Source organism: Amblyraja radiata, chromosome 4 (assembly GCF_010909765.2).
Source record: "Amblyraja radiata isolate CabotCenter1 chromosome 4, sAmbRad1.1.pri, whole genome shotgun sequence".
NCBI classification, from domain to species: domain Eukaryota; kingdom Metazoa; phylum Chordata; class Chondrichthyes; order Rajiformes; family Rajidae; genus Amblyraja; species Amblyraja radiata.
The window spans coordinates 87728029-87751545 of record NC_045959.1 but is presented as its reverse complement, the minus strand read 5'-3'; the positions used below and the strand labels follow the sequence as shown (position 1 = coordinate 87751545).

Here is a 23517-nt window from a genome sequence, read left to right as displayed (position 1 = left end):
ATTCTCTCAGTTTGAAAGATGATAAAGATGGAGAGTAATACATTCATCCATGCTGTGTGTATAGATTGAATAGACATCCTATTGAGGACCACCCAATCATTTGGAGATAGGAGGACTGGTGACAGGTTTTCTCAATTTTTATCCCCAATACTAAACAGTCATTCCAGATGTAAATAGAAATAAAATAAAGCAGGTATGAGATCTGGAAATGTGTGATATAAAATAAAAAACATGCTGGATGCATTCAGCAGCACAGGCAGCATCCAAACGTCAATAGAATGTGATGGAGGCATGCACAGAAACAGGCCCACGGAAACGGGGTCCCTGTTGTCCATCACACGAATCATAGAGGGGAGCCATTTTATGGTGACACAAGGAACTGCAGATGCTAGAATCCCGCATGGAGCAAGACGTAGTGGAGTAACTCATGAGGTCAGACAGCATCTGTGGAGGACATGGATAGGTGATGTTTGGCTTGGGATCCTTCTTCATTCCCATTTAAATCTCAACACGTCTCTCTCAATTCTCTCCGGATTCCAAAATTCACACTAGGGTCTACCTTCAACGTATGTCGTTGGGATGTTGGTGCAGCCCAAATGTTCACAGGGAGAATATATAAATTCTACACATACTCACCCTAGATCAGGACTGAAACTGCTTTGCCGGGACTGTAAGGCACCACTACCATTAACTGCACCACAGAAACCCTGCACCACATGCACAGAACTGTCAACGGGTTTTCAACCTGAAATGTTAACTCTATTTGGCTTACCTCAGATGCTGCCTGACCTTTTCAGTGTTTCTATAATTGTCTGATTTTATCTCAACCATTCCAAAGGGTGATTTGGAGTAAATTACTTCGGCCTTAACCTGTGTGAAATTATTCAGCAATGAACAAGATGTATCTTTAATTTCATTTATTTACATTCGAGAATTATTTGATTACTTGGATTTAAATTCCCCACTTGTTATGGTGGTGATATGAACCAAGGTCTTTGGTTAGTAATCATGTATCTCACAAATATCCCATTACATCGTATGCACGTATGTTAGGGGGGTGGATTTAATTTTTTGGCTTCATTGTTCAGATCCTTTGTTTAGCAATTGAAAGCGTGACTGCTATTTATAAGTGTTGTAGCACCTTTAAGGCAAATGGGACTAAAAAAAAAATAGCTAGCATGGGCCAAAGAGACTGTTTCCATACCGAGGGTCTCTACGATTGGATGCTAACCCTCTGCCAAAGCATTTCTCAAAAGTTTGAAAATAATTGAGTGGCCAGGGATTGGTTTTCTTGGGGATAAACAGCATATAAATGTGGTTGCTGGAAATCTAAGTTAAAAACAGACAATAGTTGGAATTTGCAGCAGGTCAAGCAGTATCTGTGTGGAAGAGAAGGGAGATGATGTTTCAGGTCAATGGCTTTTCATCTGATGAATTTCTGCCTTGCCAAACAGGCTGAAAAAAGTCGCCATATTGTGTCTGAAGAAGGGTCTCGACCCGAAATGTCCCCTATTTCCTTCGCTCCATAGATGCTGCCACACCCGCTGAGTTTCTCCAGCATTTTTGTCTACCTGCCATATCATGTCTGTTTAGTTGATCCTGCAATTGACATCACTCATGTGTTCGGAGAAGATTGTTATCAGTTCCTCGGCTGATCTGCAGCTTTGAATGTGATAATTTCATGGTGAAATACCCAGCTAGTATATACCGTGGACGGTTAATTTAAGTCAGGTGCCCTAGAGAGGCTTTGGCATGACAAGAGGTGCAACAGATTTTTTTGCCAGTGAGCCATTGTCAGAGACATTACTAGTGTTGGCAACTTTAGCTGTTCGGCTTTAAATATTCACATGTTTTATCAAGTAGCATAAAATGGAACTTAAATACCTTAATACTGGTGATCACGGACCCAGTTGGGTGGCACAGCGGGGCAGTGGTTGAACTGCTGCCTCTCAGCGCCTGAGACCTTGGTGCCATCTGTACTGAGTATTCTGTTCTCCCTGTGACCTTGTGAGTTTCCTCCCAGTGTTTTAGTTTTTTTGTTTGAGAGATACAGCGTGGAAATGGGCCCTTCGGCTCATCGCACATTGCACACTACACATGTGCGATCCCTGCACATTAACACTACCTTACGCACACATAGAAACATAGAAGCATAGAAAATAGGTGCAGGAGTAGGCCATTCGGCCCTTCGAGCCTGCACTGCCATTCAATATGATCATGGCTGATCATCCAACTCAGTATCCTGTACCTGCCTTCTATCCATACCTCCTGATCCCTTTAGCCACAAGGGCCACATCTAACTCCCTCTTAAATATAGCCAATGAACTGGCCTCAACTACCTTCTGTGTGAACTGGGGACAATTTTACATTTATACATTTATACCAAGCCAATTAAGCTACAAACCTGTACGTCTCGGGAGTGAGAGAGGAAACCGAAGATTTCGGAGAAAAGCCACATAGGTCACAGGGAGAACGTAGAAACTCCGTACAGCCAAGCACCCATTGTCAGGATCAAACCCGGGTCTCTGCTGATGTCAGGCAGTAGCTCTACCACTATGCACCATGCCACCTATGCTCTGATTTTCTCCCACAAGTGCAGGTTTGTAGGTTAATTGGCCTCTATAAAGTGCCCCTAGTATGCAAGTAATAGATGCGAAAGTGGAATAACATATGTGTCAAAGATACATCTTCTAAATGCGCTGGGACGCATCCTCAGTGATGTGACCTGGGGTCGTCGAACTAGTGTGATCGAGTGATCGATGGTCCACATGGACTCGATGGGCCAAAGGGCCTGTTTCCATGTTGCATCTTTCATTTGGTCAATTCCAATCAATCAATAAATTTTGCTTGTTAGCTCCTATATGTCCAGTAAAAAAAAATCTCTTGTTCGCCATCTTTTGCTGAAAAATACATCAAAGCCTCCTTGTATGTAATCCTTTTCTTGTAAGTCTTTAAATTGTAGTTTAAAAGGATTTGACTTTATCATTGCCCATGAGGATGTCTTTAGGCATGTTGAAGTTTGTTGAGTAATTAAGACAAAGAGCGTTGTGCGTTAGACATGCACTGATTTTAAACACAGCAGTTAAATCCTCTGTAACCAATTTCAGATAGGTTCCAAAATGTCTCTTGATATGAGTGTCTGAAATATTTTGAAATATAGAGTTCATTCTTTCTGGAATAAGGTGAAATAACAATGGAAAATGCGAAGGCTGGAAATACCCAACAAGTCTTAAGGATGAAAATGTGTTTTTGTTTGAAGTGAGTCTTCTGAGGAAGCTAATATTTTTTCTACCAGCTCTATTGATGTATCAATTATATCATGTGGGTTGGTTCTTGAAGCTGTCTCAAGTCTGCTTTTCTGACAAGGTCGATCATATAGGGGAAGGCACGATTTTTCCTTCTTTACTCTGGGGATTTTTATGACCAAATGATTAATACTTTTAATACTCTCCCTCACAACTAACTTGGTGGCGGTAGGAAGGATTGAGGAAGATGTTTGGTGCCTTGCTCGTTTGGTGAAGGAGTGCGAGGGATCAAAAGCACACTAGTAAAGTGTGAGATCTCTAATAATGTGCTGGTCTGGTTAGCTTGGAGGTTGGTTGGGAGATGGTAAGAGTCTGAGAGTGTGTTTCCAACAGCGCATTACAGTTACAAAGGAAGTACAGATAAAAAAGTGCAAGTGCCACAATCAGGTAGGTTGGTAGATCAGGGTTGCACACTTGGCTTATAAGAGGACCCTTCACTTGTTTGATAACAGCGGGGAAGATGTTGCCCCTGAATCTGGTGATATTCAGGAACGCAAATTCATTGCAAGCATTTATATCAAGAGGATTGGAATACAAAAACAGAGTTGTAATGCTGAGGCTCTATCAGGCCGCATTTGGAGTACTCTGAGAACATTTGGGCCCCATATCAGAGGAAGGATGTGCTGGCTCTAGAGAGGTTCCAGAGTAGGTTTTCAAGAATTATTCCAGGAATGAGCGGGTTGGCAGACGATGAGCATTTGACAGCACTGGGCCTCTACTCGCTGGAGTTTAGCAGATTGAGGGGGGACCTCATTGAAACTTATAGAATAATGAAAGGCATAGATAGTGGATGTGGAATAGATATTTCCACTGGTGGGAGAGTCTAAGACCAGAGGTCATATGGCGCTCTTTTATAAAGGAGGTGAGGAGGAACTTCTTTTGTCAGAGGGTAGTTAATCTGTGGAACTCATTGCCACAGAGGGCTGTGGAGGTCATGTCAGTGGATATTTTATAGACAATAGACAATAGGTGCAGGAGTAGGCCGTTCAGCTCTTCGAGCCAGCATCGCCATTCAATGTGATCATGGCTAATCATCCATAATCAGTACCTCGTTCCTGCCTTTTCCCCATATCCCTTGACTCCGCTATCTTTAAGAGCTCTATCTAACTCTCTTGAAAGCTTCCAGAGAATTGGCCTCCACTGCTTTCTGAGGCAGAGAATTCCACATATTCACAATTCTCTGAGTGAAAAAGTTTTTCCTAATCTCCGTTCTAAATGGCCTGCCCCTTATTCTTAAACTGTGGCCCCTGGTTCTGGACTCCCCCAACATTGGGAACATATTTCCTGCCTCTAGCAGTGTCCAATCCTAATCTTACATATTTCAATTAAATTCCCACTCATCCTTCTAAATTCCAGTGTATACACGCCCAGTCGCTCCATTCTTTCAACATATGACAGTCCCACCATCCCAGGAATTAACCCCATGAACCTACGCTGCACTCCCTCAATAGCAATTTTTAAGGCAGAGATAGACAAATTCTTGATTAGAACAGTTGTCGAGGGTTATGGGGAGAAGGCAGGAAAATGGGATTCGGATGCAGAGATCAGCCATGGCGATTCGAATTGATGGGCTGAATGGCCTATTTCTACTCCTATATCTTGCAAACTTGTGGTGGTGGTTTTCGTATATTCCGCCTGATCAAAGAGGGGTAAAGAAGGATTGATGGGGGTGCAAATGTTGCTTAATTATGTTGGCTGCTTTCCAGAGGCTATGTGAAGTGTAGACGGAGTCGATGGGGGTGGAGGGAGGGGGAAGGAGAAGGAAACGTGGGGAGGCTGGTTTGCATGATGTACTGGGCTTCATCCACAACTTTCTGCAATTTTTAGTGGCCTTGGGTGAAGCTGAAGCCAAACCAACCTGCGGTGCATCCTGATTGGATGCTTTTAATGGTGCATCTGTAGAAAGAAGTTGGTAAGAGTTGTAGGCGACATGCCAAAGTTGCTTAGGCTTCTGAGGAAGTAGAGGCGTTAATATCACATTTACATAAGTATTCAGACCCTCTGCTATGACACACAAAATTGAGCTTAGGTTCATCCTATTTCCGTTGATTATCCTTGAGATATTTCTACAACTTGATTGGAGTCCACCAGTGGTAAATTAAATTGATTGGACATGATTTGGATAAGCACACACCTGTCTATATAAGGTCCCACAGTTGACAGTGCATGTCAGAGCACAAGAAGACGAAGGAATTGTCCGTAGACCTCTGAGACAGGATTGTGTCGAGACACAGATCTGGGGAAGGGTATAAAACAATTTATGCAGCATTGCATGTCCCGAAGAGCACAGTGGCCTCCGTCATTCTTCAATTGAAGAACTTTGGAACCAACTCTTCATAGAGCTGACCGCCCGACCAAACTGAGCAATCGGGGGAGAAGGGCCTTGGTCAGGGAGGTGATCAAGAACCCGATGGTCACTCTGACAGAGCTCCAGAGTTCCTCTGCTGAGATGAGAGTGTAAATACACTCTTCTAAAGCTTACCCCCCTAGTCTAGTTCAGTAAAGAACATTGACTCAAGCACTGGAACAACTAAACTTTATTTTTAGATTGAACAGCAAATTCCCTTATACGATACCGAAACCACCGCGGGTTCAATCCTTGTTTCTGTCTGGCCAAGCCCTTCAGCCTCGTGCAAGCAGACACACTCCAAAATGTCACGCAGTCCCAAGCGTTCCTCCAGAATATCAACATCGATCTAAAATGGGGTCCACCTTTTATAGGTACACGAACCTTGAGGGGCCGAACTACATAGGGGGTGGTCTCTTTGCAGTCCAATCAAACATATTAATCACATCAATACATTATTGACAGTTCCCCAAACCAATTACAGAGTCTCCCATACATTGTTTCTTGGAGAAGCTTCTGGAAGGAAGCTAACTAACTAAATAATACAACATTTACCCTGGAACTCAAAACAAACCTGTCAGGGCTTAACACTTTGGCCAATCAACAAACAGCAGGGTAATAGTCTTGCAACATTATTTACAATTCTATTGCAGCAATCAATTCAAACTCATGCATTTACATGACTTTGGAGGTCCTCATATACATTACTTTGCTGAATCTCAATAGTACTGACAATTGAAGACATTTCTTATCTATAATATTGATCTGGGGCCTACACTTCCTAGCACCAGCCAGCAGCTTGTGACTTCCATACACTGAAATAAAAACTTGACCAAAATGGCCTTGCACTGCATGAATCCTCTGCTAAATTTTGTTTCTATTCCTGCTCCATATTGGCCAGGATTTACATTCCTCCCTTTTATCATATGATAACCATCATCTATGATAACTAGTTGTACACTGGTGACTGTTACATTCTATCAAACATTTTAACAACAAGATGCTGATGTATCTTCCCAGAATCTCATCAAACTTCCCGAGTTTTCGTGGGCGTAGCTTCATGATTCCCGTCTGATGAATCTTCATCTCCCGAGTTTTCATGGTGCAAATCCCCTCCATCCATGTTGCTAATTCATCTGTGCTTGATCCATAGTAGAGTATAGAGTTCCTAGAAGAACCTGGGATAAAGTAAGTTAGCAGTCCATACTTCCACTGATACTCTTACAGTGGTGGAGATATACCCATGCATTCCTTTCATCCACTTTCAACAAGGCCTCTCTCTGTACACTGCTCCTACTCTATGATACAATCCTTCTCACACTATGATCAACGCTAGAATATGGTGTTATATCCGCAGTCGCATGGTGAAAAATGCTTTATTTCCAATGTACTCTTAATGAAGGTTCTCATATGAATTTCAGCTGGGTTCAGTCCAGGATTTCCCGACAGGCAGTGACTCTTACTTAAATACCATGGGGAATGTATCAATCCAGCCAAATTCATTCTCAGCCTTTAATTTTACTAATTTGAGTTTCAGGGTCTGTCTTACAACTTTTCAATCCACAGCTTGTGGTCGATAAGCACAATTCAATTGTTGTGGAATTCCCAGCTGTTTATATAATTTCCATCAATTTATTTAAATATGTTATGGACCATTATTCAAATCAAGCAAAATAGGGATGCCGAATCTAGGGACAATTTTCTTTACTCCTTGATAATAGTAGCCGCTTTATTATTAAGGGTTGGATAAATTTTGATCCACCAGTCAAATACATCGACTCTGACAACAAGTACCCATTCCCCTGGCACTTCTTCTAACCCAATGCAATCACATTACTTTGGAGGTCCTCTGCAAGAATCTCATTAATACTGACAATTTAAGAAATTTCTTATCTGCAACATTGATCTGGGACCTAGACTTCCTGGCACCAGTCAGCAGCTTGTGGCCTCTATACACAGAAATACAAAATGGCCTTACGATGCATGGATCCTCTGCTAAATTTTGGTTCAATTCCTGCTCCATTTTGGCCAGGATTTACAGGAGATCCTTCCAAAATGTCAACTATATAGGTCGCGGGCATTTTTCAGCATGTTGAAAAAAAGGCCGCGACCTAGCTGAGGCCTCGAGTACGTGGGGATTACTCTTGAGCATGAAGGAAAGTTACAAAGACCTCCTAGGACCTCGTGTCGACCATGCTGCGAGTATGAATCGATGGAAAAATCTTCTAAACTCTCCAATCAGTCCTTTATGGTAGAGTGGCCAGACGGAAGCCACTCCTAAGTAAAAGGCACATGGCAGCCCGCTTAGAGTTTGCCAAAAGGCACCTAAAGGACCCTCAGACCATGAGCAACAAGATTCTCTGGTTTGATGAAACCAAGATTGAACTCTTTAAGGGCCTGTCTCACTAACGCGACTTTTCAGCGACTGTTTTCGACCGTCAAGCTCGAGGGCACTCGCCTGAAAAACCTCGAGCTGGATCGACCGTCAGAGATTAAACCGCGAGCTGGATCGACCATCTGCACACACACACACACACACACACACACACACACACACACACACACACACATCGCAAAGGCGGGGGCCAGGGAAAGAGGGGGAGCGCTGTCTGAAAATCACACCCGCGATGAACAGGAAGGTAAAAGACGGCTGGCAGAGTTACAGTAAGTCTTTTAGAGAGTGCGGAGATGGGGGGGGGGAGAAGGGCAAAAGGGGGGGAGAAGGAATGGAGACACATTTAAGACGACATACAACTTTTAATAAAGTTTAGCGGGCATTTAACATTACCGATCGGTTTACTTACCTTTTTTTTCTCAACGAGCTTCGATTACCTTTGATTGCCTTTGACTACCTACGATAGCATTATGACCTACGACGACCTACCTCGACTAAACTTACGAGTAAAATAATATAGATTTTTTCCATGACGACCTTTTTTAACTCGCGGGCATTTTTCAGCATGTTGAAAAAAAGGCCGCGACCTAGCTGAGGCCTCGAGTATGCGGGGATTACTCTTGAGCATGAAGGAAAGTTACAAAGACCTCCTAGGACCTCGTGTCGACCATGCTGCGAGTATGAACCGATGGCAAAATCTTCTAAACTCTCCAATTAGGTCGCTGCAGTGGGACAGGCCCTTTAGCCTGAATGCCAAGCGTCTCATCTGGAGGATACCAGGCATCGCTCATCATGGTGAAGCATGGTGGTGGCAGCATCATGCTGTGGGGATGTTTATCAGCAGCAGGAACTGGGTGAGGGAAAGATGAATGGAGCAAAGTACAGAGAGAGCCTTGATGAAAACCTGCTCCAGAGCGTTCTGGACCTCAGACTGGGACGGAGGTTCACCTTCCAACAGGACAACGACCCTAAGCACACAGCTAAGACAACGCAGGAGTGGCTTTGTGACAGATCTGTGAATGTCCTTGAGTGGCCCAACTAGAGCCCGGACTTGAACCTGATCAAACATCTCTAGAGGGACCTGAAAATAGCTGTGCATCGCCGCTCCCCATCCAACCTGACAGAGCTTGAGAGGATCTGCAGTGAAGAATGGGAGAAATTACCCAAATACAGGTTTGCCAAGCTTGTAGCGTCATACCCAAGAAGCTGTAATCACTGCCAAAGGTGCCTCAAACAATGTACTGAGTAAACGGACTAAGGCTCCCAGAAAATCTCAAAGGAAGGGGGGAAAAGCGGGTCAGGAGATGTTTTTGCCATGCAGGAGAATGAGGAGGAGACGCAGCAAGAGAGACAGGTGGAGAGGCAACAGGAGATGCCACAGATAACACTGCCTGTGGGCTCCTTGGAGCAGGGAGAGGGTGAGCAAGGTGCAATTCAGATTGCCTCCCCAGTAGCCGTTGTAGGAATAGCCTCTACAGACGCTATGTAAAGGGAAGATGGCAGAAGGTAAAGCCATATAACTTCACCAGGGAACAAGAGGGGGAACTTGTAGAATGGTTCCAATTTAACGAGATTCTGTACGATAAATCCAGAGAGGATTATAGAAACAGGGAGAGGGAAAAGGAACCTGCTGGAGACGAAGGCTGCCGAGTTTCCCGAGTGCTCATGTGAGTTTTATATAACGATATATAAGTTCATCAAGAGGAGAACCATTTAATGTTATCCAAGATTTTAAAACATACATTGCTATTGATGTAAAAGTACTTATGTAAATGTGATATTTCAGTTATTTATTTTTAATCACTTTGCAAAAATTTCTAAACACTGTTTTCGCTTTTTTATTGTGGGGTGTTGTGTGTAGATTGATGATAAAAAATGAATTTAATCCATTTTAGAATAAGGCTGTAATGTAACAAAATGTGGAAAAAATGAAGGGGTCTGAATACCTTCTGAATGCACTCTATTTGTGTATTTTTCTTCTTCTTGCCTTATCCCTCAACTTGTGAGGCCACTTAATCTACGTCTATATGTCAGAAACTGTGGATGTTGAAATTCTGAAATTAAAAAAATAGAAAATGCTGGAAAATGGTAAGGGATGAAGAGATTGTCTTCCATGATTTTGCTTCAGAATTTTAGTGCCCACAAGTGGTCTGTATCAGAACCCACAATTTCATTGGGTCCTGTGGTGAAAAACGCCTCCGCCATGGAAGACCTCAGTAACTCTAAGCTCCATCCAGATCTGTTCCAACACACAGATCACTCACACGGGTTTGATCTGGCTCAGCTTTCTTTGCAACCTTTCCAAATCACAAATTGACTCTGCAGCATTTCCTCAGGTAATTACAAAACCAAAGATCCTTATCAGAGTTAACAGAAGTACCAGCACGTGCGTGGTTTATATTTGAGTGACGCAATGCTTAGCTTGCCCCACTACTTCTCATCACACCGAACAAGCAGAGTTTTAAAACTGCAGAAAAACCCGGATAATCCGGAATGTTCTAGACTTTGGTAGCTCTCGAGAAACAGATTTTCAGAACCATCATGTGTTATTCCATATTAATGCTCCATTCAGCTTTTTTTTGTAACAAAATTCAGTTTTTCAACAAAAGGTGTTAAACAATATAATATTTCTTTTTCGATGAATCTGGCCAGTTTAAAGAAGGCAAAGAAAAGGAGAGCAGCTGGAGGAACTCAGCAGGGCAGTTGACATTTCGGATTCAAGACTCTTCAACAGACTGAAAGAATCGAGGGGAAGTAGCCTGTACAAAGAGGTGGGTGAGAATAGGCGGGACAAGAGTTAGCAAGTGCTAGGTGAATACAGATGAGTAGGGGTTAATTGGCAGATAATAATCAGATGGGGAAGCGAAGGGTGGAGATGAGAAGTGGAGGACAAGGGGCAGCAGATTCTGGAACCTGATAGCAAAGGACAGTGAAGAATGCAACTGAATGAAGTGTGGTCACATTGTTTCTTTCCTCCCTTTCCCCACACACTCCCCCCACCCCCCCTAAACTATCGCCTTCCCATCTACTGCCCACCTCTCCTGCCTCTCTGTTGTTTCCATCTGCTATCATCCCTCAAATAGTTCCACACTTCACTGTGCGCTTCCCTCCATAGATGCTGCTTGACCCATTGTTTTTTCTCCAGATTCAAGCATATGTGGTCTCGAGTATTTTCAAGTTTGAAAGAGAGCGTGGGAGACGAGATCCACATTGGACTGGGGGCAGACACAAATGCTGGAGTAACTCAGCGGGCCAGGTGCCACGCGGCCAGAAGGCTTCCCGATGGGCCGCCTGTCCAGAAGGCTTCCCGATGGGCCGCCTGTCCAGAAGGCTTCCTGATGGGCTGTGGATTGGGAACGCGGCCGGACGCCCTTATCGAGGCGCCGCGATCTCGATGCTTTCCGGATTGCTGCGTAGAAGCCCGGGTCGGGGTACGGCCAGGACCTCACGGGTTGGACCGAGGAACCGGGTCGGAGTCCGAGTTGGTGGAGCGGCCGATGGAGCCCGCGGCTGGGGCCCAGGTCGGCACCACGGAGGCGTGATTTGTGGCATCGACAGCGGGAAAGCCTTGCGACGATGGGGCCTCTGCGGTGGTGAAACCTCGTGGTGGCGGCGATGCCTCGCAGGTCGATCTGTGGTCGATGGTCGATGAGTGCTTGGAGGACCACCGCTGAGGGGGGAGGGGAAGAACAATGGAGGACCCGGCGTGGAGGGACCAATGTGAGGGAGGTGGGGGGAGAACAAAGGTATACCCGGTGTGGGGGGGGACCGCCGTGAGGGAGGTGGGGGGCGAACAATGGATAATTGGGGAGGGGGGAGAACAATGGATATTATAGAATGGGTCTAAGAATCTTTGCAATCTGATTGGCTAAAAGCCGCCGCTGTACCGTGTAATTATTTTAATGGCCAGAAAACCGATATCGATACAATACTATAGCGATACCGATACACGGTATTTTGGAGGATTTTTGCTGTCTGCTTGATGCTGCATGCGCAGTACAAAATGGCGAGGGTGGGTGAGCCATAGTTTGAGTTGCTGACGGAAGCTGATTTATCAACATTGCTGGAAGAATCGGATGCTGCCAGTACCATAAAATCAATAAAGTTTGAATTCTCTAAGTTGGAAAGTTTTGCAAAGCTCAAAAACTTCGATTTGGTAGACATTTCCAGTGACAAAACTGGACAAACTACCTTCGTCGTTTTACAGACACATGATTTGGAAAATTACCGTACGCATGATTTGGAATATAGCAGATTTTAATTTTTATTTTACTTAGTTCCCCCATTCTATAAAACAGATGATCCACAGGTCTATTTCGTGCTTCGGTGGAATTGTGTGCACGCGGTAACTTTGGAATGGTCTAAAACCATTTAAACCATTCCAAAGTACCGACGTACTCAGACCTGTACATCGTTTGTGTAATAGGGACTCGGCGTGGGGGAACCGCTGTGGGGGGGGTTGAACAAAAGGGGGAACGGCGTGCTTTGTAACTTTGTCAGCGCCGTAGGTGGCTGCTATTTGTATACATTGGGTATGCATGCAAATAATTTCACTATGCCTAGTCACATATGACAAAGTATTCCATCCCATTCTGGATAGAAGGAATGGGTGAAGTTTCAAGTCGAGATGCTTCTTCAGACAGGGTCAGAGGAGAGGGAGACACTGAAATAAGGAAGTGTAAGTAAACATGCAGGTACAGCAGGCAGTGAAGAAAGCTAATGGCATGTTGGCCTTCATAACGAGAGGATTTGAGTATAGGAGTAAAGAGGTCCTTCTGCATCAGGTTCTTGGTGAGACCACATCTGGTGTAATGCGTGTAGTTTTGGTTTCCTAATTTGAGGAAGGATATTCTTGAGGCAGTGCAGTGTAGGTTCAAAAGGTTAATCCCCTGGATGGCGGGACAGTCATATGAGGAAAGATTGGAAAGATTGGGCTTATATTCACTGGAATTTAGGATGAGAGGGGATCTTATAGATCATTATTATCATCGTTGTAAATATCAACGGGCACGGTGCCTTACAATGCTATGTACGACAGTGATCGCAACTTCTACTGAAGTATGGATGGCTGTTGGCTCCCTAGGAGCTCATCCGCCTTTGACAGGTCTTATTTTTGGTCCTGCTAGGGGTCCACAGCCCCCTCCTCATCTGGTAAACCAGGTGGGGGAGACGGTTTAATCGCCGACCATGGAGCAGGTAGCACGGGATTACATGGTACCCGTGGCGGGGGAACTCCCCCCGACCTGACCTGATAGAAATGTATAAAATTATAAAAGGACTGGACAAGCTAGATGCAGGAAAAATGTGGACAATGTTGAGGTAGTCCAGAACCACAGGGGCCACAGTCTAAGAATAAAGGGGAGGCCATTTAAAACTGAGATGAGAAAAAACGTTTTCACCCAGAGAGTTGTGAATTTGTGGAATTCTCTGCCACAGAAGGCAGTCGAGGCCAATACACTGGATGAAATTAAAAGAGAGTTAGATAGAGCTCTAGGGGCTAGCGGAATATTGGGATATGGGGAGAAGGCGGGTTACTAATTGTGGATGATCAGCCATGATCACAATGATCACAATGAATGGCAGTGCAGGGCCAAATGGCCTCCTCCTGCACCTAGTTTTTATGTTTCTATGTAAGGTGTGAAAACTAGACATCAAAAGGGAACAGGAGGAATTAGAGAGGTTTTGCAGTGAGAGGATGTTGCATGGGGGGTATTGACTGGGTGGTGAGTGGAGGTATTTGAAGGGGTGCCGAGCTGGTGGTGGGGGTGACTGACATGGTGCTGGTCTGGCGATAGGGGTGACTGCTGCTGTGCTGGTCTGGTGGGTGGGGTATCTGATGTTTTGCTGGTTTGGTGGGTGGAAATTCTGATGGTGTGCTGTTCTGATGGTAGTGTAGACTGACAGTGTGCCAGGATGGTGGGCTGGTCTTGTGTGTGCGTGTTGCCAGCATTGTGCTGGGCTGGTTTTGGAGCATTGCATGCGGTTCTTTTCACCCCATTACAGGATGGATGTGGAGGCTTTGGAAAGATGTGCAGAGGAGTTTTACCAGAATGATGCACGGATTATGGGGTATTAGCTACAGGTAGCGGTTGGACAGATTTGGATCATTGCCTCTGGAAAGTCAGAGGTTGTGAGCAGGGAGTTCTGATCGAAGTATATAAAACTAAGCGAGGCATTGATAGGGTAGGTAGTCAGAACCTTTTTCCCAAAAGAGAAAAATCCAATACTAGAGGGCCTAGCTTTAAGGTGCGAGGGACAAATTTTTAAGGAAATTAGCAGGCAAGATTTTTTACACAGAGGGTGGTGGGTGCCTGGAACCTGCTCCCAGAGCTAGTAGTTGAAGCAGACACGATAGCGGCATTTCAGAAGCTTTTATATCGGCATATGCAGGGAATGGAGGATATGGACTATGGCTCAGGCAGATAAGAATTGGTCTTGGCATTATGTTCGGTACAGACATTGTTTTCTTCTGAACACCTCCGCTCAGGTTGCTAAACATTTTAACTCCCTCTCCCATTCCCATACAGACCTTTCTGTCATGTGCCTCCTCCACTCTCAGAGTGTGGTCCAATCCAAATTGGAGGAACAGCACCTCATATTTCACTTGGGCAGCTTACAACCCAGCGGTATGAATATTGATTTCTCTAACTTCAAGTAACCCTTGCTTTCCCTCTCTCTCTGTCCCTCCACCATCCTAGTTCTCCGACTAATTTCATTCTCCTGCTGATTACATTTTACTGATTGTATGCCTTGTTGTCTTCTTCCCCTTAGCAAACAACGAGCCTTTCTACATTTTTCTTGATCATCGTCCCCTTTGATCTGTTTTTTCACACCTTACCCTTCCATATCTCTACATCTCTCTCTCCCCTGACTCTCAATCTGAAGAAGGGTCTTGACCCGAAACGTCACCCATTCCTTCTCACCAGAGATGCGACCTGTCCCGTTGAGTTACTCCAGCATTTTGTGTCTGTCTTTGATGTAAACCAGCATCTGCAGTTCCTTCCTATACATTTAGTTTTAAGTTAGTTTTGAAACTTGCTGACACAAGCAGCTTGGGCCGAATGGCTTCTTGCAGGTACCATAAATGTTTACAGTTCTGAAAATAAAGTACATAAATAGATTTGTGGTTCATGAGGGAAATGGCTGGAAAATAAGTTGTTTGACTAAACTGCCGTTCATCTTTCAAGTGCTTTTCTCATATCAGACACATAAAACTGTTGGTGATTGATATATTTAATCTTTGGCAATGCCTGATGTGTTACACGTTCTGTGCTAAAGGGCTAATGCTGCCATATGGCTGACGAGGAAACTCTTGAGGCTATGGACAGCATTTGCTGGAAGCTCTGTCTGCATGCCAAGTATGAGACTTCATGCCCAGATTGTCAAGCTATGATGTTGGCAAATTTCAGTTCTCATTCATACGCAATGAGTCTTTTGAATGAAAAAAACCCCAAAAAACTGCAGATTCCGGGGAAATCCAAAATAAAAACAGAAAATGGTGCACATACTCAGTAGGTCAGCCTACTTTGCATCTTTGGCAGTTCTAATCAAAGATCTTTGACCTGCAATCTAGTTTTCTTCCCACAGATGCTTCCTGACCTGCTGTGTATTTCAGCACTTGTTATTCTCAGTCTTTTGAACTTTGAGAATAGCATGCCAAGAATTACAACGGTTACTTCTATTATGAGCATTTTCAGCACATCAGCAATGTTTTCTGGTGCTTCAACTGAGTTTTATGAAACTCCACTTCACTGCCTTTGATGTGCTCTTGATAATTATTTTGGATGATGAACCACTGGCTGCTAGAAAACCTTTAGCAGTTCATTAGAAAACTGGCATAGATGAATGAGAGTCATCAGAAATAGTTATAACATTCACTATGTCTACCTTTTGCGATCTTTCAGATTCAAGGCTATCAGACTTTCGTGTATATTTACGACTAGAAAACTTTCAATAAGAAGCCATTGAATACCATTCGTGCGATTGGAGAAAGAGCTGTGAACTTCTCAGTAGTAAATTATATTATAAGGTTCCCTGAACACGATTAAGCAACACAGTCAAAACGAGTGTCATCACACAAATTATTAATTGGTTTTAGGCACAGGTATATATGAAAGGAATGCAGAAGTGTTACAAATTGAATCATCAAATCTATAACAGAATCTATAGTAGAATGCACCCAGTAATAAAAGTGGCTCATTAAAATTCTGTTTAATGTTCCCATGCCGTGAGACTAGATTGGCTGAACAACCTATCCGCCGTGACAGTGCAGACAATCCCCAGGGCAGGGTGCCTTTTAAAACAGTTTATAAGCTTTGATATCCATTTCATCTACTTTAATTGATTAATCAGCTCTGCTGTGGCAATTTTATCAGTGCCCCAAAGAGGTCTTTTAAGTCTTTGATTTTATTTTCATACTCGTTCAAGCACATAGAGATCAAAAGAAGAATAGATTGACACTTTATGAAAATTGGTGAGAAAGTTATGAGATAACGGTGATGAATCACTTGCTGATGTTAAGGATCATGTTCCAGATGTCTTTTAATATTCTGTGTGCTTTGCCTTGTCGAAACTTGCACTTGCAACATGATACAAATGAACCTCATTTGGAAGAACCTGCTGAGATTCCCCTCAATAAAAATCTCTAAATATTAAGGGCGTTTATCTAGATTTCCCTTTCAATTCTGCAGTATTTCACATGGATTATTCTTTGTAATCTTGTGTCGTATACATGATATTATTACGTGAATAAAAGTGGTTTGATTTGATAACCGTGCCGGTGAGAAATATCCACATATGCATGCAAGAATCTTTTTATTACTGCAAAGCATATTTTATTAAAGCATATTACATGCTGTCATGCTATAAAACCTGACAACTCTTTGGCTGTTCCATATTTATCTTGTTTATAATCTGGGGAAGTTTGGAGCTACAATCCCAAACTATTCAAATTATGAGTTTGTTTCATAGAAACATAGAAAATAGGTGCAGGAGGAGGCCATTCGGCCCTTCGAGCCAGCACCACCATTCGTTGTGATCATGGCTGATCGTCCCCAATCAATAACCCGTGCCTGCCTTCACCCCAATATTTCCATATTATGGAATTTTCTCAATGTGTGAAGTTATGCCCTGGTCGTCCTGCGAATTTCACTGTTTGTATCCCTTTATCACCTCTTCCACAACCAACAATGGACCATTGTGGGCTCCACCTTTCCTGGGTCATTGATGCCAGTGCTGATTTGTTCTGTACCTTTTTCCTGCCTCTACTTTCACTCTCCCCGACTCTCTGTCTGAAGAAGGGTCTCAACCCGAAATGCCACCTTCCTTTTCTCCAGAGATGCTGCCTAGTCTGCTGAGTTACTCTAGTACTTTGTGTCTATCTTCAGATTAAACCATCTTTTGCAATTCATTCCTACACAATGATTAATAGCATTTGGTTTTAACTTTAATTGTCTAACTTTTACTTGGAAATATCCAACAAATATAATACAGTCAAATCTGCTTCCTGTTGTAGCTGTTATTCAGTTATGCAAGTTGTATTCAGCGATTATGTCAGGGAGTGGGTGATTCAGAACAGGAGCAGCAATTTCTTGATTTGGTAAAGACATTACGGGACATTAAAGATATTGAGTCTGAAGAAGGGTCAACCCGAAACGCCACCCATTCCTTCCCTCCAGAGATGCTGCCTGTTCCTGCTGAGTTACTCCAGCATTTTGTGTCTATCTTCAATTTAAACCAGCATCTGCATTTCTTTCCTACACAAAGACATTAAGGGCATTGAATTTAAGATCCACATCATCTCATTTGATGATGGAATGAACATCAGGTGATAATGTTTCCTATGTTTCTATGTCCTGACTGACTTAACCAACAAAATAGGCATAGACATTAGGTGGTCACATGGTACATACGTTAAGGGGATACACACCATTCCTACCTGCCATCATTTTGGATATGATTTTTAAATTCTATTTGTATAGTCTAGCGTACTGAGCATTTCCCACAGCCTCACAACCAAATCACATTGTTCAGTAAAAGATGCTCAATGCGCTGATGATGCTGCCTGCCAACTTTATTTGAACTCATCCTATCAAAGGTATTCGTGTTTTTGTAACGTTTAAGAAAGAACTGCACTTGCTGGAAAAATTGAAGGTGGACAAAAATGCTGGAGAAACTCAGTGGGTGAGGCAGCATCTATGGAGCGAAGGAATAGGTGACATTTCGGGTCGAGACCTTTCTTCAGACTGATGTGGGTGGGGGGTGGGGGAAAGAAAGGAAGATGCGGAGACAGTAGGCTATGGGAGAGCTGGGAAGGGGAGGGGAAAGAGGGAGAAAGCAAGGACTTCCTGAAATTGGAGGTCAATGCCCTGTTCCCTAAAGAATGAGGACATCTCCGATGCCTTGGTTTGGAACTCCTCATCCTGGGTGCAGATGCGGCGTAGACGGAGGAATTGGGAGTAGGGGATGGAGTCCTTACAGGTTGCAGGGTGGGAAGAAGTGTAGTCCAGATAGCCATGGGTGTCAGTGGGTTTGTAGTAGATGTCGGACAGTCGTCTGTAACCTGCGATGGAGATGATGAGGTCTAGAAACAGTCGGGAGATGTCGGAAATGGTCAGGGTGAATTTGAGTACCGGATGGAAGTTAGTGGTGAAATGGATGAAGTCAGTGAGTTCTGCATGGGTGCAGGAGGTAGCACCAATGCAGTCATCAATGTAGTGGAGGAAGAGTTCGGGGATAGGACCACGGTACGCCTCGAACAAGGATTGTTCAACGTACCCTACAAAGAGGCAGGCAAAGTTGGGGCCCATGCGCGTGCCCATAGCTACGCCTTGCATTTGGAGGAAATTTGCTCCCTCCGTAACTCCCTAGTCAATTTGTCCCTTCCCATCCAAACCACCCCCTCTCCTGGTACTTTCCCTTGCAATTGTAGGAAATGCTACATTTGTCGCTTTACCTCCCCCCTCGATTCCATTCAAGGACTCAAGCAGTCTTACCAGGTGAGGCAGAGGTTCACCTGCACCTCCTCCAACCACATCTATTGCATCCACTGTTCCAGGTGTCAACAGCTCCGTATCGGCGAGACCAAGCGCAAGCTAGGCGATCACTTCGCCCAACACCTCCGCTCAGTTCGCATTAACCAACCTGAACACCCGGTGGCTCAGCACTTCAAATCCCCCTCACATTCCGAATCTGACCTTTCTGTCCTGGGCCTCCTCCATGGCCAGAGTGAGTCCCACTGCAAATTGGAGGAGCAGCACCTCATATTCTGCTTGGGAGGTTTACACCTCAGCCGTATGAACATTGACCTCCAATTTCTGGTAGTCCTTGCTTTCTCCCTCCTTTACCTCCCTTTCCCAGCTCTCCCACAGCCTACGCCTCTTCCCTTCTTTCTCTGCCCCCATCCCCCCCCACCCACATCAGTCTGAAGAAGGGTCTCAACCTGAAACGTTGCCTATTCCTTCGCTCCATAGATGCTGCCTCAACCGCTGAGTTTCTCCAGCATTTTTGTCTACCTTTGTGTTTTTGTAACCATATCTTTCCCATCTTTTCTCCTGAAGAGTCCCAAGCCAAATCATCACCGATCCATTCCCCCCACAAATGCTACCATAACTCCTTGAAAATGGCAACTCAATTACGGAAGATAATAGTAGTAAAGAAGGAATATAATTTTCCTGCTTTCATTACTTGAGGCATTGAATATAAGAGTCAGAAAGTTATGATGTGGCTTTATAGGTTTTTGGTTAGGCTGAATTTGGAGTATTGCATGCAGTTTTTTGTGTGGGGATGTGGCGGCTTTGGAAAAGGTGCAGAGGTGGTTTACCAAAATAATGCCTGGATTAGAAGGTATTAGCCACAGGGAGAGGTTGGACAGACATGGATTGTTTTCTCTGGAAAGTCGAAGGTTGCGCGGAGCAAGACGTGATCAAAGTATGTAAAATTATGAGAGGCATAGATAGAGTAGACAGTCAGAACCTATTTCACGGGATGGAAATATAAAATATTAGAGAGCACAGCTTTAAAGTGAGAGGGGCAAAGTTTAAAGGAGATGTGCGGGAGCAAATTCTTTTTTACAGAGGATGGTGAGTGCCTGGATCACGCTTCCAGGGCTGGTGATGGTGACAGATATGCTATTGGCATTTGAGAGACTTTCAGATGGGTACATGGATATGCAGTAAATAGAGAGATATAGATTATATCAGGGCTGCCAACTCTCACGCTTTGAGCGTGACACTCACGCTTTTCAGCCAATTCTCACGCCCTCACGCTGAAGACAGAATTCTCACGCTGACAGGCTGTCTTCAGCCCCTGCTATAGGATCTTTGCTGCACAGTTTGTCTCAAGTTTGCACTGCATGACAGCAATCTGCACGGATTGGGAAAGCGCGTCGGTCCCAGGAAGCGGGTGCCAGCGCTTTTGTGAGCCGTCTGCGAGCTCTGCGCTGCCAGCTACCGCGGCAACCTCGCTCCCATCCTCCCTCCTGCCCTTCAACTCACACGGCAGCGCCAGTGCCGCCAAGCCACGCTACACCGTGCCCGCCAGACTCCCCATTGGGCGGCCGGGGAAAGAGAGGGAGGGGAGAAAGAGAGAGAGAGAAAGAAAAAAAAAGGGAGGGATGGAGGCAAAGAGAGACGGGGAGGAAATGTAGAAAGGGGATGAAGGAAGGGAAGGAGAAAGGAGAGAAAGAGGAAGCGTGAGGAGAAAGAGGGAGGGGAGGAAAGAGGGAGGAGGGTGGAAAGAGGGAGGGGGAGGAAAGAGAGGGAAGAGAGGGAGGGAGGGGGTGGATGGAGGGGGGGAAGGAAAGGTGTGTGTGTATCCCTGTGTGTGTGTGTGTGTGTCTCCCTGTGTGTGTCTCTGTATTCTATGTATCTATGTCTCCCTGTGTGCGTGTCTGTGTGTGTGTGTGTCTCCGTGTGTCTGTGTGTGTGTGTCTCCGTGTGTGTGTCTTCCTTTGTGTATGGGTCTCCCTGTGTGTGTGTCTCCCTGTGTGTGTGTCTCCTTGTGTGTGCATGTCTGTGTGTCTCCCTGTGTGTGTGTGTGTGTGTCTCCATGTGTGTGTGTGTGTCTCCATGTGTGTGTGTGTGCGTGTGTGTGTCTCCCTGTGTGTGTGTGTGTGTCTCCCTGTGTGTGTGTGTGTGTCTCCGTGTGTGTGTGTGTGCGTGTGTGTGTGTGTCTCCCTGTGTGTGTGTGTGTCTCCCTGTGTGTGTGTGTGTCTCTGTGTGTGTGTGTGTGTGTGTCTCCGTGTGTGTGTGTGTGTCTCCATGTGTGTGTATGTGTCTCCCTGTGTGTGTGTGTGTCCCCGTGTGTGTGTGTGTGTGTGTCTCCCTGTGTGTGTGTGTGTGTCTTCGTGTGTGTGTGTGTGCGTGTGTGTGTGTGTCTCCCTGTGTGTGTGTGTGTCTCCCTGTGTGTGTGTGTGTCTCCGTGTGTGTGTGTGTGTGTGTGTCTCCGTGTGTGTGTGTGTGTCTCCATGTGTGTGTATGTGTCTCCCTGTGTGTGTGTGTGTCCCCGTGTGTGTGTGTGTGTGTGTGTGTGTGTGTGTGTGTGTGTGTGTGTGTGTGTGTGTGTGTGTGTGTGTGTCCCCGGTCGCAACGCTCCCTCGCAATTTCTCACTCTCAACTCTCACCCAATGTTGGCAGCCCTGTTATATGTTGGCAGATAAGGGTTGGTCTTGGCATCATGTTCGGCACGACACTGTGGACCGAAAGGCCTGTTTCAGTGCTGCGCTGTTCTATGTTCTAATTCTCTCTTCCCCATTTCTGATGCAGGTGACGGGATCTGAAATGTTAACTGTTTACAGATCCTGCTTGACCTGCCGAGTGTTTCCAGCATTTTCTGTGTTTAGTTCAGGTTTCTCGCTCCTGCTGTTTTGTTTTTGATTTTTTATCACTCTTGATTTTCTCTCCATTCCCCTGGGATTTTGTGGTTTCTTGTCCATTATGAGAACTCAGTATGATTTCCTTCACACTTTCCCACTGTGAAATCTCACTATGCCTTCTAACTTCTCTGCTGTTTTACTATTAATTCAATTTTTACCTTTTCCCTCCACTCTGTACTTGACATTTTATTTACATTTGAAATCAGGCTGCACCGTTGGGATGGGGTTTAAACAATAACAATGTTCATGCACATCCACCAAAAAGAACCTCAAACTTGTATCTTTCCAATTGACATGATTTCCACTTCAGGTTTATTGCATGCAGAGACTTTGAAATATTCCCTTGATGCTTCCTGCTGTACTTTAATACCTCTGCTTGCTCCCTGTTTAGTCAAGTACCAGCTAACATTTTGTTTTGATGCTGTCAGTGTTGAAATAAGAAATGGTTCTGACAGCTGCGGCAGACACCAGCTTTGTTGCACAATCACTCCCCTTGAACCCTCACAGAATCTAAATTGCCAGAGTGGTCTGTCTGCCATTCAGGACTGGATGTGAAGGAATTGCCGTCAATTAAAGGCACAGTGGCATAGCAGTAGAATTGCTGTCTTGTAGCGATAGAGACCGGGGTCCAATCCTGATTATGGGTTCTGTCCGTACGGAGTTTGCACGGTAACCCTGTGACTGTGTGGGTTTTTCTGGGTGCTCTGGTTTCCTTCCACATTCTAAAGACGTGCATGCTTGTTTATTAATTGGCTTCTGCATATTGCTCCTAATGTATGGGTGATTGTTGGTCGGAGCGGACTCGGTTGGCTGAAAGTAGTGTTTCCACACTGTATCCACACTGTAAGGGCGGCACGGTGGCGCAGCGGTAGAGTTGCTGCTTTACAGCGCTTGCAGCGCTGGAGACCCAGGTTCGATCCCGATTATGGGTGCTGTCTGTACAGAGTTTTTACGTTCTCCCTGTGACCGTGTGGGTTTTCTCCGAGATCTGCGGTTTCCTCCCACACTTCAAAGACGTACAGGTATGTAGGTTAATTGGTGTGGAGTAGGTGTAAATTGTCCCTGGTCGCGGACTCGGTGGGCCGAAGGGTGTGTTTCGGCGCTGTATCTCTAAACTAAATTGAACTAATCCCTCTAAACTAAATTAAACTGAACTAAATAGCAGGATGACTTTGATCTCCATCACAAAATCTTTATGCACGTGCCACTGTCTTCTTTATAGCATTGTGATACAAAACCAGACGGTAAATTTATTATCACGTTTGACCATGTTTTGTACCATCTATCCATATCACCTCCTAGAGCATCAGCTTACTTTGCCTCAGTTCGCAATCGAGACTTCATTGCTTCCAGACTTTGATTATCTGAACACACTCTTAGCTGGCCTCCATCATTTAACTGTGACTAATAAAAAAACTAATTTCAAATCTTGCAATGCAGTACCTCTTACCCCATCCTGTTTTAAAAAAATATATTTATCATTTTCAGAGGGTCAGCGTCACTGAAAGAGGCAGCATTTATTGCCTATCCCATGAGCTGAGTGACTCACGGGGTCCTTTAGCCAGCATTTGACCATGGGGTGGGTCGGGAGTCACAT

At 44.7% G+C, this 23517-nt stretch overlaps 1 protein-coding gene across 1 annotated transcript in view; it reads left to right on the top strand.

Moving 5' to 3' along the window:
* tsnare1 (t-SNARE domain containing 1) overlaps positions 1 to 23517 on the top strand; it is an 807948-nt gene that overhangs the window by 210349 nt on the left and 574082 nt on the right. The window lies entirely within an intron of this gene.